Genomic DNA, 16606 nt, shown 5'->3' with positions numbered 1-16606 from the left:
CTTTCTCTTTTGCCTGATTTATTCGAATTTCCTTCATTAGTTAAACTCCACCAGTATAATATAAAACCTCTTTGGATTCAGTGGAAATTGTCTCCCTTTTGTTAATAAGTAAGTCAGTTGTTAAATTCTGCTACTTGGGAGAGGAATTTCAAGTGCTTTCAGCTCTGTGAATTGACCAAGAATTATTCACTGGGAGAATTCTCTTCCAGGATTAAGAAAAACAGCAAATAATACCTAAGAACAGTTCCCAGTAACCTCATTCTCATGGTATTTGGACCTTCTGGGGAATAATGGTGTGCATTGAGGAGTTTGTAGTTCTGATGTGAACCACGAATGAAGCACTCACTGCAAGCTGAAGGCCCTTCAGGATGCAGCCTGTGGAGGAAGCTCCTCATGTTCCTTGATTGGGCCCAGTGCATTTAATAAGGGAAATGACTCCTTGCCCACCTTCCTGAAAGAAGCAGATATGATAAATCCTAACAGATTTTGGGTCTGGAGTTGGAGAAGTTCTTTGAAAATAGGCTAAAAAGCTGTGGCTTATTTATGCCTTCAGAGGGAAAGCTCTAGGAAGCTCCTTCAGGCAAGGGAAAGACAGCTGGTCCAAGGCTATTCTTTCTTCTTGTCCCACCCTGGGAGGAGATGATCCCTGTGAATATCTAGTCATAGCCTCTCATGGGTGACTCACCACAGGTTTAGAAAGTGTTCTCTCATCTATTCCTAGGATCCCTGTGGCCTCTGCTTAATCTGTCCATACTTTGGAAAATAATTACTTAATTACACTCTTCTCAAGTTCCTAAATTTGAGTTTCCTGACTCAATCCATCACTTTCTTATTGGGTTCTTGTCTGATTTAAAATTTAGGATTCATTTGAATATCTGCTGCCAATGAAGCTGCCTCCCTACTGTCAAAAGTGCTCTGTTTTAAGTCATTGTAGAGCCATCTTAACTGTTGCACTTGGTTTTTAAAATTTTTAATTAATTCTTATTTATTTATTTACTCAGTCCCCAGGGCACCATGCATGCTGAGCACATGCTGTACCACTGAGCAACAATCCTAGCCACTAATTTCATTTTTTAATGAAGTCTTAGCAGTCTTCATCTTTGAAGACAATTAGAAGCTACAGGATATTCAAGTGTGATAAGCCCCCCAAAACATGATTTTGCTGATATCATCACAAAATTTGAAAATGCTGTGGAATGAGGAACTTTAGAAAGAAACATGAGCAACTAGACCTAGAAAATATTGTGTTGAAAATGAACATTTTTTACTTTATTAATACTTTCCTTTTCTCTTTTCATGGAGTCTCCAACATGTTGACACCAGGGTAGGTATGGGACCTTGGGAAGTAATCAGTAATTTTATTATTTCAGAAATTATAGATTTGTGGTAGGTACATATATAATATGTATTTTCATAAATTGAGAATGGTACCTGTTTACCTCAGGTTTTAGGAATTTAGGGGTGACCCTTCCCCAAGATGCACTGTTACTTCTCACTAATCTCAAGTGACAAGTTTGGCTAAAAGGGTAGCATACAGCATTAAGGGTATCAGAGTATAGGAGAATGTTGCCCTTCTTTCTTTTTAGCTCCCTTCTTTCTTTTTTCATATTTATCGTGACATTCCACGTTCGATAAGAAAAGTTATCTTATTGAATAGGAAATGTGTGTGGAGGGAGTAGATGCTGGTTCAAGATTTACTTTGCCCACTAATGGATGACTAGAAAACCCCCAAACTTCTCGCATCAGATATAAAAATAGTTTTCCTTTTTATGGGAGCATGGGGTACTAGTAGATTTAGAACCATTGTTCTTAAGCAAGGTAAACCAAGGTCACTGTAACCTTTCTGCAGAGTCTCCTAAGAAAGAAGGCAGAACAGGCATATCCCCTGCTTGAAGCCCTTTTATTTAGCTTCTCTTTGTATTAAAAGGATTGGCTTTCACCACAGGAGAGGTTGTAATTAGATTTCACCATGAAAGGAAGTAGTAATTAGATTTCTCAGCAGCTCCACAGCCTGTTTCCCTGGAAAAACAAGGAAAAGGGCCTGAATATCCTTTCAACTAGCTGGAAATGTAGCTCAGCCCAGCCTGCAGACTCTGGCCTGAAAGGCTCAATGGAGTAGGCCATGTACATAGCACCTACTCCCAATCTCTGATAAAGAAATTCCCACTTTGGCTTCTAAGACCAAGTGCTTGGTCCTTCAGGTGGAAGCTGGAAGAGTCTGTGTGTAATTGCTAAATATTGCTTGGGAAATGTGTTAGGTAGGAAACATAGGACATTCCTCCAAATGAAACCCTCCGACTAATCTCTATCTGTTTGTCCTGAAATTTGTATGTTCTGGAGAAGAAAAGGGTGTCCAAAGTCTGGCATACCCTAAAACATCATTCTCCACCTAGATAGGGTAGTGAATTTACACAAACAACCAGAATCTATTTGGGGTCCTGTGATTAATATTGTGCTCTTTCTTGTAATTGAATTCACTTCAGGTTTATAGTATTTTTCCAGAAATTTAAACTAGAGTAAGATTAGGTGAGAGCAATTTTTTTTCCAATTTCTTTTCAGTTTCTTAGTTTTTAGAACATTAATTAGAACATACATTTAAATATAAAGATATACATCTTATTTTTGAAGTTCTGTGTATTGCCCTGTCAGTTAAACTTACTGAGCATAAACATGTCTTCACTGGGCAGCTTGCCTCATTGTTCCTCTTCTCTTGTTTTCTCTCTCTTATTCTTTTTCTCCTAAGAATTAACAAGCTGGGAGAACACTGAGCTGGGGTTGGAACAGTCAACCACACCTCTGAAAGAATTGCTCCTTTCTATTGGCCACATCAATGGTTCTTTGGCAATTTTAGTGCTGGTAGTTTTGCACCAAATCTTTCTTTCTTTCTTTCAATGTTTATTTATTTTAGTTATAGGTGGACACAATATCTTTATTTTATTTTTATGTGGTGCTGAGGATCGAACCCAGTGCCTCACACATGCTAGGCAAGCACTCTACCTTTGAGCCACAACCTCAGACCTTGCATCAGATCTTTCTAGCTGAATTTTTCTCTTGTTGCCTTGATTTCCAGTTGCTGACTCGTTTACTGGCAGCCTCAGCAAAACTCTAATGTCTTCCTTCCCTTCTAGAATATGGGGACCTGCTTCAGTGTTTTTGGTTTTCAAGGCAGATGATTATGGCTTAGTAAATTTTTCTCATTTCTTCTAAAGTCAAATAACCTAAGAAAGACATATCATGTATCCTAGAGAAAGGAGACATTTGCTTTGACTCTTCTCCCTGCTATTTTCTTTTTCTGCTTTATTTCCTGGAGGATGTACATCCACACATCCAAATAAGGTCAGGTATCCTCTGTTGAATTCGTTTATATCAGAGGAAGCCTGTAGGCTGCTATTTTTAGTAGTTATTATAACTATGGAAAGATTCCCTTTCTGGGAAAGGTGGCAAACAAAATGATTATTATGGGTACTTCATAATCAGACTCAGACAGAACATGCTCCTTCACCTTGTCTTTACATGAGAGTCAAAGGCTTTGTTATCAGAGACTAAATCCCTTAGTCATATTTTGGCTACTAAATACATGCTGTTACCTGATCCAGAGTTAACACTGATACTTTGGGTGCTTTTAAAGTATTAATGAGTCTCTGGGGAGAGCTCAATGGCTTGGCTTCAAGTCTTCTTAAGGATGAAAACAAAGCTCTTCTATTTTGAGTTCTCTGCTGAATCACCACCTGACATCAAGCTGTCCCTGCTCTGGGAATGTATATGACATGCCCTGACTCAATGATAAGCTTTTCTGGATCTCTGACATTCATCTGCCCACCATTCTTCCTAAATGAACCTACCACCACGTGGGGCTCAGCTAAGGACAGACATAGCTCCTGCCTGTTGGGGCTTTTGAATCAGGAAATCAGACTGAAATAGTCTCAAGCAATGCTTGTTTTGTTCTTAGGAAGGTCACCTTGGCAGAAGGGATGATAAAGGAGCTAAAAGATATTTGAAGAAGACTCAGTCACTATTCTTGAGGTATGACTTAATTACTGTGAGTGTTGAAATTACACACTTTCAAAAAACCACACTTATAGATTCAAGTGGTTTTACATAAGCCTTTTAAAGAGTAGTGGAAAAAGCAATATGGGAAGTAATTAAAATGTGGAGAGCATCACCACAGAACGAGGACTTATGCCTGGGGATTACATCTGCAGCATCAGCAGGTTTTTAAAAGGTGTGTTATAAACAACCTGCACCAAGATTGATGATGTGCTTAGTATTAGATAATTACAGAGTGGATCTGGTGCATCCTGATGACACTGATGTAAATGTGGATGTGTATGAAAAGTTTTCACAAAATTGTCTCAGGATGTGTGAGACACTTTTTAAAGTATAAAAACATTTGAGATGAAATAAGATTTTAAATATGTATGTGTAAAAATAGATCAAGTATTCTAACTATACATTATAATACATTATCCATTTGAACATTCAGGTTGGACAAAATTTTTCACTAGAAAACAGAAGATGGCCTTGGATTCAAGGTCATCTTATATTGGGCATATGTAATTTTCCTTAATGTGATGATTTGATTAATGATCCTTTCCCTAAGGACATTGTAAGCTCCTCAAGGACACGGCCCTCTCTGGCTTGGTTCCCTGTGCATCTGGCATTTCACAGCATGTGGAATACTGGGTAAACACTGGGTATGTTTGTTGTTTGAGACGCCAGATAAAAAATATTATTTACACAGTTGCATGACCTAGAAAACACTTGAGACTCAAAAAAAAAAAAAACAACTTTAATACAAAGCATTCTCATGAATGATGCTTTAATACCTCTTGCTTTGGTGTTAATCAAGATGAGAAGAATATTCTTTACTTTTTAATAGAGTAGAAAATTCATAATTACTTCTTCTTTTCTCTTTCGAAGTCAATGCTTCACATTTATGTGATGATATTTCAAGGACACTATAACAATGTGTTCACTGGGAAATTCCAAGTTGAAAAAGAACTATCAGAGTTAGACCCAACCGTGAAAAGAACTGTAACAACTATTACTTACTGAGCATTCACATCCATCATTTCAGTTAATCCTACAATGATTTTATGAATTAGCTGTTATCCCCATATAACAAGGAGGGGAAATTGAGGCTCTTGGGCTTAGCGACCAGCCTTTACCACGGGTTAGATACTGTCATAAGTTTCATATGCACACTAGTTCATTCAACTCCCATGATAATTTTATGACTGTTATTATCTCTATTTTACAGATGAGAAGACAGAGGCCCAGAGGGGATAAGATTAAAAAAACTAGAGAGGGTGAGTGCCAGGATTTGAGCAGAGGCTGTCCAAGCATTCCCCTGAATAGCACGGGTGATGAGAAGAGGCAGTGGGAACTTGGAAAGTGGACTGATTGTGGTGTGCAGTATGTATTATTAAGTGAGGCCATTTCTATTTCTCCTTCTTTGCCTTCCCAGTTGTTTTTTTTTCCTTGCACCCCCATAGTAGGCTGGCCTCGGTTTTAGTTGCTTTCTTGTTCATTTTCTAAATACCTATTCACTGAATCTTTAAAGGAAACACTTAGCTACTGCTACTGGTGTACATAAGTTGGTTGCCTAATAGGAAAGGAACAAGCCAGGACTGGAGACTTCATTTCTAAAGAAGGATTTTGAAGCCGACTAAGCTATTTCACAGAGCCGGTCATGACTCGGGGAGTCTCTTTATGCTCTTTCATCGCTATGACGACAGGCTGCTCCTGCTTCACAGAGCCAGAAAAAGCAGCTGACATCTCAATGCTAGGAACATAGTGGGGAGGTTAACAACAAAAAAAAAGAAACAAAATAAAAAAATCCCTTTCTTTTGAATTTCAGTGAGAGAGGAGAAAATACCCTCTAGAGTAAGTCAAAACCCCTATTCTTGTCTCCAGAAAAGATGTGAAAGGAGAAAAGTTGGGGGCCTTCTCCCCTGTCCAAGTGGGCCAATAAAGCAGGACTGACTGCAGAGCAGCAGGTCTTCTCTCTGCCTCATGGTAGTTGCGGCAGAAAACGCTCCCTGGTGACTTGGATGTTAAGAAGCTGCTAATTGATGAAGTAGTGGAGACCCACAGTAACAAACATCTCATGTTGGAGCCCCCCGGGGGAATCCAGTAGCACCAGATTTACTTTTACATTTCTTTGGATTAAAAAAAGGACAACTCACAGAATATTTCCTTCTTGATCTCTAGTTTTACTCTTGAAACTGTCATTTCAAGTGTATAACATGTATCTCACTGGTATATGAGATTTCTTACCAATAACAGGTAAAAATTTTCCGTGTGTCTAGTACTCTGCTAGATACTGTACTTTGTGTTAAAGAAATATCTTATTTGACCCTTATAATGACCTCATCCGTGGACATTATTATTATCACTTTGCTTAACAGGCAGGCAAACTGAGTTCTGGAGGTGTGAAGGGACTGCCTAAGCTCACACAGCTTGTGAGAGGCAGAGTGAGGATTCTCAGGTCAATAAGACTCAAGGCCATGCTCTGTCCACTGGGCTGTGCTGATTCAGAGGCACAGACCTGGCATCAACGTATTCTTATGGAGCAACATATACAAGTCCAAGGAATAAGCCCTAAGGGAAAGTTAGAGAAAGCTCCCTTCCTAAAGTTTTGACACAGACACATAGGTAGGCCAGTACTTTTGTGTTAGCTTTGATTGATTAGTTACTATGTACCAGGCACAGCTACCCTCTTCTCTTAATTCTCATATAACAAATGTCTAAGGTTGCTACTCATTTAAGATACTGAGTCCCAAAGATTTTAAGTCATTTGCTTAAAGTCACAGAGCTACTTAGTGTTAAAGTCTAAATATAAATCAAATCTATATGGTCTTAAATAAAGCAGACCTCTATGGTCATGTAGAAATAAGATTCCACAGTCTTATTTGCTTTATTAGACCAGCCCCCTACCTTTGTAACAATTGGTCAAGACCACACACTCTGTTTTCCGGAGTTGTGTCCATGTACTGATGCCCAAGACAAAAACCAGGCCAATGATAGTTGGGACCATCATTGTGAGCTCAGCTTTTGGCAGAATATGCCCTGTGAGACATATAAGAACATGTCTGGCTGAGCGTCTTTCAGAAAGCCAGATCCATCAAGGTAGTTCTCCTGGATTTATGGGGTTCCATTTTCCTCCACTGAAGATTGTTTCAGAGTGATATATGAAAATGAAGTGCACCTCAAGTCTTTTAACAAGTTGTTTATATTTTTGATGGAAAATGTTCCCAACATGTTCTGGACATTGTACTTAACTAAAATAGCAATGTCCACATACTGCTACAAGTCAACTGAGTAAAAATAACACTCAAGAGGAAATGAAATGAATAATGTTTTGGAGTTGTTCAGATATATCACTTATGCATTTTATTTCTGTCATCACTGTTTATTACTTTTACTTAGTTGATACATGAAACTGAGCCATGAGAAGAAATTGGGGATTAAATCCCAAAGGACCAGGAAAAAAAAAAAAAAAACCCTCAAGTATTCTAATTGCTCAATGGCTGTACAAAAATTCTCTAAAAGAAAAAGGCAAGGTTCATGAATGACATATATATAATCTTTTCCAAACTATGGAAAGCAGCATTAGTTAATAGAATAATAAGCAGATGAGATAGATTGCTCTACTTTGCTAGATCTTGTGGGATGATCTGAAATATAAACATAAATCTTTCCCAGGAAGGGTTCCTTTTTTAAAAAAAAAATGTCATAGTTAACAATAGTCATAACCACCAATGTTTAACTGAGTGAGCTGTGAACAAAAAAAGCTGTTATACATGAGAAAAGGGGAGAATAAAAAAAAAAGATTTTGCTGAGTTGGACTGAGTGAACATTTCTATTCAGTGTACTTAGGCCCCAGACCAGAGGAGAGTGCAGATACATTGCCAAGGTGACATATTTAACCTCTGCAGATGAAAGGCAATGCAAACGAGATACTCCTTCTGCAGTACCCTCGGTGTACAGTTTCAGCAGTATTGATCTGCAGTTGAAAGCAGAGTTTTCTCCTGTAGGGTAACCTTTAATGCCTGGAGGAATGAATAAGCCCTCCTTGCATTATTGCTATATTTTAAAAGATAGAACCAGAAATGATAAAACTTTATAAGAACTATTGTATGCCTTTAGCTTTTAAATTCTCTTTCCCCCTTTTTGCTTTTCTAAATAAGACTTCATCAGGAATCAGAGAAATTTTATGTCCCTGTGTGCGCATCTTAACAAATGATAAAAGGGGACCAAAAACAGTTATAAACCTATAAAAGGAAATGATGAACGAGATAACCTAAAATAACTTAAAAATAACAAAGAAAAATAAAGTATGAGAGGGATTTTCTTACCTCAGCAAAATGTTCCAATTCTAAATTGCTGTTAGATACACACCGGAGCTATGGAGTCATTCTAGTGATTGAATAACTAGATGATTTAAATATCAAAGACATACACCTTAAAAAAACTGTTTAATTAACTTCCCCTATGGTTGATCTCACATTTTAGTGAAGTATTTCTACAAAACACATTTCAGGATTCAGACTTCATGAAGATCTGAATGCTACTCCAGCTAACAATAGTTCTGTTTCTCTTCTTGGTCTTTACTAAAACTATAATTCATTAGTACTTGCTACTTAATCTTGTAGGAAAAAAGGAAACATGAATAACAAATGGCAAAATTCTCTGTTCAGTAGCTTTTCTGTAAATTAGGTAAAAAGCCTTTTTTAAAAAAATAAATAACTTCATATTATTTAGGCAAAAATATTAAACAGCGTTATCAGATTCATGTAAATCAGCTTAACAAATGCAAATAGACAATAAATTATAAAATTTACCTTCAGATAGGTGGCTGGATGCAGAGCGTTGGTAGAAAACTGAAGTTGAATCCCCTCTTTGCGCACAGCCAGGAAATAAAAGTTTGACAAATACCCAAGAGAAACTCTTTAAATCCCTTCCATCGTTAGCTGTGCTTCTTTGCCCAGAAGCACATTCAAGTCTATTGGACTTGAAATTCTGCTGCTCTGTCAACTAGTCAGGGTCTGAAGTGACAGACGAGAATTTGGAGGTTGGCACCAGGGAGTATTTCAGACTGTCATCGTTTTTGTTGCAGATTCCTGGATTTCTCTAGCAGGCTGGCCTCCCACTCTGAGGGCAGGGTGAGTTTTGCAGGCAGTGCAAGCCCGAAGGGAAAGAGCTAATTCTGCTGGCACGCATGGAGTTAACAGTCCTCTCCTCAAGCTCTTGTTCTCACAGGCTCATAACTTGGCCAGAATATAAGCACTTGGCTCTTTATGCATTTTTCCTTAAAAAAAAAAAAGAAAAACAGCTCTGAAGGTTTCATAGGCAGGATGGCTTTATGGGGGATTTTGATTTTCAGACTGTGAAAAGAAACTTTTTTGCTGTTGTTTCTTCCAAAAGGCAGTTGGGGAGCAGGAGTTACAGAGGGGAATAATTGCAACAGATGCATTTTTACATTGCTCGATTGGAAATTGTTCTCCCAAATGCAGTCTGAATTTTAATCGTGGGGGTGCTTCAGCTACTTTAGCAGTTCTCCAAGAGAGCTTTGGAAATTTAGATATGCATGAACCATTGCTCCTTATGGTAGAGATGATTCAGAGATGTTGCAGTTTGTAGACTGCTCTCTCCACATGCAGCTCCCTCCTATAACTCCATGGTTATAATGTTTGGTTTATAAGAAGGGATTTTCCTGAGAAATAAACTGGGAGTGGTTGCTTGCTTTTGACATGACATTCTGATTATTTATGATGTGTCTAATTTTTTCAACTGCTGCATTTAATTTATTATGTGCGACATTGCACTAGTAGCTTTTTATGCATTATATCAGTTAATCCTCCTAACCCTATCAGAGGTAAGTTTCACTGTTTCCACTGGAGGGTAGTGTAGTTAAGTGGTTAGGTCTTCAGAAGTTGAGGCCAGGTAGCTTGGATTTGCATTTTGGCCTTACCAGATCCTAATGGTATGACCTGGAACAGCTTTACAACCCTTCTAAGCTTCAGAGTCCTTAGCTGTAAAACGAGACTATGAATATGGAAACCATAATAGTAATCTGTCTCAGGCAATTGTTCTGAGTTGAAAGTATTTTAACACAAGTACACTGCATAGAACATCCACTGCCACCTAGTAGGCACTCGAAATGTTAGTTATTATGGTATGGATAAGAAACCAATGCTGGGTAAAGTTAAGTGGTTACTCCAGGGGACCAGAACTAGGAGAGTGGAATTCCAGACATGTCACCTTGGCCACACTTGTGCTATTCAACTGCAAACCTGCTAAATTCCTTGAAGATGGGGGATGTGCCTCCTCTCTTCTCCAGGTGCCTAGAACAGATGCTTTGCACATTGTAAATGATGGTTTATGGTTCTAACTGAATTTAGATTTTCTAAAAGTATGCCAAAATCTGACAAAAGCAAAACAACCCAACAAAAGCATAAATAAATAAATAAATAAATAAAATAAAAAATAAATAAAAAAATAAAGCAAAGAAAAAAAAATAACAAAGATCCTAGCAATAATTCTAGGCAAATATCTCCTTAGTCAAATCTCTCAAAGAGTTTAAGAAACATTTACCTTATTTATTAAAAAAAAAATAAAGGTGGCAAGAATTATCTCTGTTTTGCAGTTGGGGAAATTTGGGAGCAGAGGAAACTGGGCAATTTGCCTAGGAACCAAAAACATGTCGCAGTGCAGCTGGGAGCTGTCTCTCTTCTCTAGAATCAAGATTACTTGCTCCAAATTGCCTTTCCAGGGACAGGATGAAAGGATGTGACGTGTTTTTGACTCAGACAATGGGATGTTTTTCCTTATTCAAGGTCTGGGGTGTGAGCAGACTTTTGGGAGGAAGGATAAAGTAGTGGGCTGTGTTTGTCTTTGCTTCTCCCAGGCCTCTGTGCACATCTGGTCTTTGAGGTATGGAAGACACAGGCTGCTTTTCTCTTAATCTCCCAAGGGGCCTGGGAATGGTAAGACCGTTGCAGGATATGTAGAAAAAACATTTCTGAGGATTTTGTCCTAATTAGTTAAAAGACATTTTCTCAGGGAACCAAATGCTAACTTCTTGTTCTGACATTTCCCATTTATTTGAAATTTAATTGATCACATCAATTCAATGAAAATGTAGATAAAATTTTAGCTAAATAGCTATGGAAAAATATTTGACAAACTAATGTTTTTTTCCTCACACTAAAATGGACATATTTCTATGAAATGATCAAAATAAAATTTCTCCTAGAAATCTGTTAACAAAAAAGGAACTTGGTTAAAGCAAACTGTATTCATATCATAAAGGTACATATGTATGTAGAGAGTTCATTTGTAGGTTGCCAAGCTTGAGAATTTTGATTTTCAGTTTTACAGGATGTTTTAGTAATCTATAACATGATTAAAAATGTCCATTGTATTTCTTACAGATAAGAGAGAAAAATGAATTAAAAAATAAATAAGAGGGCTTTGAATTCACAATGTCTTTGAAGTATGGCTTTATTTTGGGAATGTTCATTGGCACATATCCAAACTCTTATTGTTTCTGAATGTGTCATTTCTAAAACAGTTTACAGCTCATAGCCAAGGACAATCAAAGTACAACAATAGCCACCTAATAGAGCTGTAGCTCAGATTTAGAAAACTTACGCAATCTATATAGGATGAGGGAATTTTGACCAAAAGCTTATTCCATTACAGCATATGAACTGACCCACATAGTGTCAACATTGGTCAGAGATCTGAAAATGTCAACATCTAAGTTGGAGTACTCTTTTTTTAATTGTTTAGTGTTAAGATTCTGAGAATCTGATGAAAGCTTTAGGTCAATATCTGAAGCCTCTCTATATACCCATCTCCTGCTCCACTCAGGGGTTCTATGGAGTTAAGAACTTTCAGTAGCAGGACCAGAGAACTCGTTTTAGTCAGTCCTTTATGGGTTCTGCATCCGTGGATTCAATCAAGCATGGATCAAAAATATTTGGAAAACAATTGCATTGCTACTGGAAATATGCAAAATTTTCCCTTGTCATTATTCCCTTAACTATACATTATAATAACTGTTTATCTAGCATTTGCACTGAACTAGGTTTATTTATTTATTTTTTTGGAGTGGTACCTGGGATTGAACCCAGGGGTGCTTAACTACAACTGAGCCATGTCCCTAGCCCTTTTAATTAATTGGTTAATTTTAAAATTTTGAGACAGGTTCTCATTAAGTTGTTTAGGGCCTTGTTAAATGGCAGAGGCTGGCTTTGAACTTGTGATCCTCCTGTCTCAGCCTCCCAAATGGCTGGGATCACAGGTGTGCACCACTGAACTAGATATAGGTCATGTAGACATGAGTTAAAGTATACAGTAAGATATGTGTAGGTTATATGCAACTACATCATTTTATATAAGAGACATAGCTAACATCCTCTATTTTGATGTCCATAGGTTCTTTTGATTCTTCTAGAAAACTTAGGTAAATCCTCAACATATAATGATCATCTTTGTTGTGGATAGAACAAGTCTCTGAATTATGTGAAAGATATATCATAGCTCCTGCCTCTTAAGAATCTAAGACTCAAGGCATATCATCATTGTCAAAAGGTGGCATAATTGCCAGCCACAGTGGCACATGCCTGTAATCTCAGTGACTTGGGAGGCTGAGGCAGGAGGATCACAAGTTTGAGTTCAGCTTCAGCAACTTAGTGACACCCTAAGCAACTTAGTGACCCCAACTCAAAATAAGAAATAATAATAAAAAAGAAATAAAAAGGCACAGGGATGTGGTTAAGTGGTAAAGCATTCCTGGGTTCAATCCCTGGTATCAAAAAAAAAAAAAAAAAAAAAAAAAAAAAGAAAAAAAAAGGTGGCACAATTCCTTGGAGTGGTTGAGTGTCCTGGGTAAGAAGAGATAATAGATGAAGGAAAGTTGCAGGAAAAACAGAATGTCTATAGCAATCTTGGCTGGGACTTGACCTGTAGAACCCTCTTCCTTACTTCCAATGCATCAGTTTGCTTGTTATAACAAAATACCACAAACTGGGTGGCTTAAACTACAGTTCTGGAAGCTGGAATTCTAAGATCAAGGTGTTGGCAGGTTTGGTTTCTCCTGCTTAGCTTGTAGACGGCTGTGTCCTCACATGGTCTTTCCCAGTGCATGTGTGTCTGGTGTCTCTTTCTCTTCTTATAAGAACACCAGTCTTATTAGGTTAGGGCCTCGACCTCATGACCTCATTTAACCTTAATTAGTTCTTCAAAGTTCCCGTCTTCAAATACAGTTACAGTGGAGATCAGAGCTTCAATTTATGATTTTTTTCTGGGGTATGTGTGTGTGTGTGTGGAAATTTAGTCTATAATTTTCAATTATGTCTTTTAGACCTTGATATTTAGTTCTCTGTGGGCCTTTTTCCTGAAACCCACACTCAAGTCTTCATTCTGGCTTACTGATCTATGCCTGCCTGTACAAAACTGATCTATGACAGCCCCCAAAACTGCCATCCTATCCTGACACCGAATCAGTTCAGGTCCCTCATCTTGGTCTTGGTTATCAAACTTATAGGTCAATTTCTGGCTATGGGTTCTTGAAGGAGATTACTCTAGCCATTGTTTCCCAGCTCAACCCTTCAATGGGATCAGTCATACCCTCCGTTAGATCTTAGGCAGAGGCTTAACATATAGGAGACAACTAACAAACCAGAGAGTAGCAAAATGTGTACAGTATTCCTATAAATATAATGTGGCTAATGGAATTGACTGCTAGTTTTCTAATAATAACTTTTGAAGCAAAAGAAAAAAGAAAGATAGGTTTGAACTAGATGTATTTTAGATGTCAGACCAAGATGTTTGACCTTTGTAAAGTAGGTAGATGTATCTTTGGAAAGTTTTTCCATTGAGAGTTAGGAATCATAGGAAGTATCTGTCTATATTATACCTATCTATACCTTATGCTGCAATAACAAATAACCACAAAATATTAGGGACTCACAATAACAAAGGGATTGTTGTTTTGTTTTATTCATGCTATCTGTTTACTACAAATCTACTACAATTCTATTACATGTCTTCACTCTGAGATCCAGGCTGATGGAGCAGTTCACTTGGAAGAAAAAAAAAAAAGAAAATCTTTGGAAAACTATACTTAATTTTTTAAAGCTTCTGTTTGGTAATGTATTCACTTCGTTGTGATATACTTTAGTTCTACCTGCATTTCGTTGACTGAAGCAAGCTGTATGACAACACTTGACTTTGATGGGATGGAGAGTATGTTCTTCCTGCCCAAAGGAGGAATCATAGGAAACAAAAAACAAAACCAAAAAAATACCAAAAACCAGAAAATAGGCAAAAGGCTAAAGGCTGAATAGACATTTCTCAAAATAAGACATACAAATGGCCAAAAGGCTTATTAAAAAATGCTCAGTTATCACTAATCATCAGGGAAATGCAAATCAAAACCACAATGAGAGCTCTCACTCTAGTTAGAATAGCAATTATCAAGAAGACAAAGGATAACATGTACTGGTGAGGATGAGGAGAAAAGGAAACCCCTACTTGTTGTTGGTAGGAATGCAAATTAGTATAGCTATTCTGAAAAACAGTAAGGAGGTTTCTAAAAATTGAAAATAGACTACCATACCATCTAGCAATCCCACTACTGGGGATTTATCCAAAGGAAATAAAATACATATATTGAAGAGACATCTGCACTCCCACATTTATCACAACACTATCTATAATAGCTAAATTATGGAATCAACCTAAATATCCAACGATTGATGAATAGATATGTGAATAGATAAAGATTGGCATTTTCACAATGGAATATCTTTCAGTTATTAAAAAAGAATGAAATTCTGCTATTTGCTACACCTGGGTGGACCTGGAGGACATATTTAAATGAATAAACCAAGCACAGAAAGGCAAATACCACACGACCTCACTCATATGTAGAATCTAAAACAGTTGATTTCATAAAGGTAGAAAATATCATGGTGGTTACCCAAAGCTGAAGTGGTTATAGGTGAAGTGATAACAAGTGAAGGAAAGTTGCAAGAAAAATAGGGAAGATGAGATGTTGGTCAAAGGTTATATAATTATAGTCAGGTAGAAGGAACATATTGTAAGATACTTATTGTATGGCAAGGCTTTTGTAGTTAATAATAACATTGGATTCTTTAAAAATATAAAGATAGAGGATGCTATGTGTTCTTACCACAAAAATGATAACAATGTGGGATGTGCATTTGTTAATTATCCAGGTTTAACCACTCTGCAATGTATACAGTCATGCACCACATAACGATGTTTGGTCAGCAATGGACCACTCTTACAATATTTTTTCCACAAGAGCATATGGCCTAGTGATGTTATAGTCATCTTAATTTATGTAAGGACCTACTATGATGTTTGTACAATGATAGAATCACCTAACAATACACTTCTTAGAATGTGTCCTTTCCATTAAGTGACACATACTATACTTAAAAACATCATGTTGTACACAATAAAACATGAGCTATTTGTCAATTAAAATTATAAAAAAATACAAAGATGGGGTTAGACTAGCTAGATAAAGAGCGATATCAATTATAAGGTTCTATATCATTTTAAGAGGTATGCATCATTTTTCTAGAGCTTCTATAACAAGCCACCATGAACTGGGCAGCTTAAAACAATAGTAATAAATATTCTTGAAGTTCCGAAGGCTAAAAAGTCTGAAATCAAGGTGTCAGCAGCACATGCTCCTTCCAAATGCTCTAGGACAGATGTTTTCTAGTGTCTTTCTGGCTCCTAATGGATCCTGGAAATCCTTGCTACTTGCTTACAGCTGCATCATACCAGCCTCTGTCTCTCTTCACACAACGTTGTTTCCTTGTGTGTCTTCTCTCTCTCTCTCTTTTTTTTTGCAGGGGGGAGAACTGGGAATTGAACCCAGGGGTGCTTAACCACTGAGTCACATCCCCAGCCCTTTTTTATATTTTATTTAGACAGGGTCTCACTGAGTTACAAGTGCCTCGATAAGTTGCTGAGGCTGGCTTTGAACTCGTGATCCTCCTACCTCAGCCTCCTGAGTTGCTGGGATTACAGATGTGTGCCACCATGCCCAGCTTATGTGTTTTCTCTTAATCCCTTTGGGTCTTCTTTTCTTCCTATAAGAATACCAGTCTTTGGATTTAAAGCCTACCATAATCCAGTATGACTTCATCTTAACTTGGTTACATCTGCAAAGATCAGTTTTCAAATAATGCCACATTCACAGAAATGAGGTGTTGACACTTGTACTTATCTTTTTTAGGGTCACAATTTAACTACAGTCCATTCTCTGGCCTCCCAAATTCATGTTTTTCCTACATGCACAATACATTTATGCCATCTCAATATTTTTAACCCAAACTTCTTAACTCAGTCAATTCTGAGCTCAAATCTAAATATTATCAACTAAGTTCCAAAGGTAAATATTATCAAAAATTCTAAATCTCATCTTCTAAATTAGATATGTAGAAAATTTATAATGGGAAAAAAATTTCTCTCCATCTGTGAAACTAGAAAACACATTATCTGAGCTGGGCACAAGAGGATCCCAAGTCTGAGGGCAGTCTGCAACTTAGCA

At 37.4% G+C, this 16606-nt stretch overlaps 1 protein-coding gene across 2 annotated transcripts in view; it reads right to left on the bottom strand.

Annotated features, from left to right (window-relative positions):
* Sparcl1 (SPARC like 1) overlaps nt 1–9265 on the bottom strand; it is a 38809-nt gene extending 29544 nt beyond the window's left edge. For both annotated transcript variants that reach the window (XM_046457575.2, XM_046457573.2), the window contains exon 1: nt 8847–9265. The gene's annotated coding sequence lies outside the window, so the exon portion shown is untranslated. The remainder of the gene's footprint in view (nt 1–8846) is intronic.
* Between the last annotated feature and the right edge of the window lie 7341 nt (nt 9266–16606).

This window comes from Marmota monax, unplaced genomic scaffold, assembly GCF_021218885.2.
Source record: "Marmota monax isolate L192 unplaced genomic scaffold, Marmota_monax_Labrador192_F-V1.1 WCK01_AAM20220418_F8-fsc00128, whole genome shotgun sequence".
NCBI lineage: Eukaryota > Metazoa > Chordata > Mammalia > Rodentia > Sciuridae > Marmota > Marmota monax.
The sequence above is the reverse complement of the archived record's forward strand: the minus strand, read 5'-3'. Positions and strand labels throughout refer to the sequence as shown.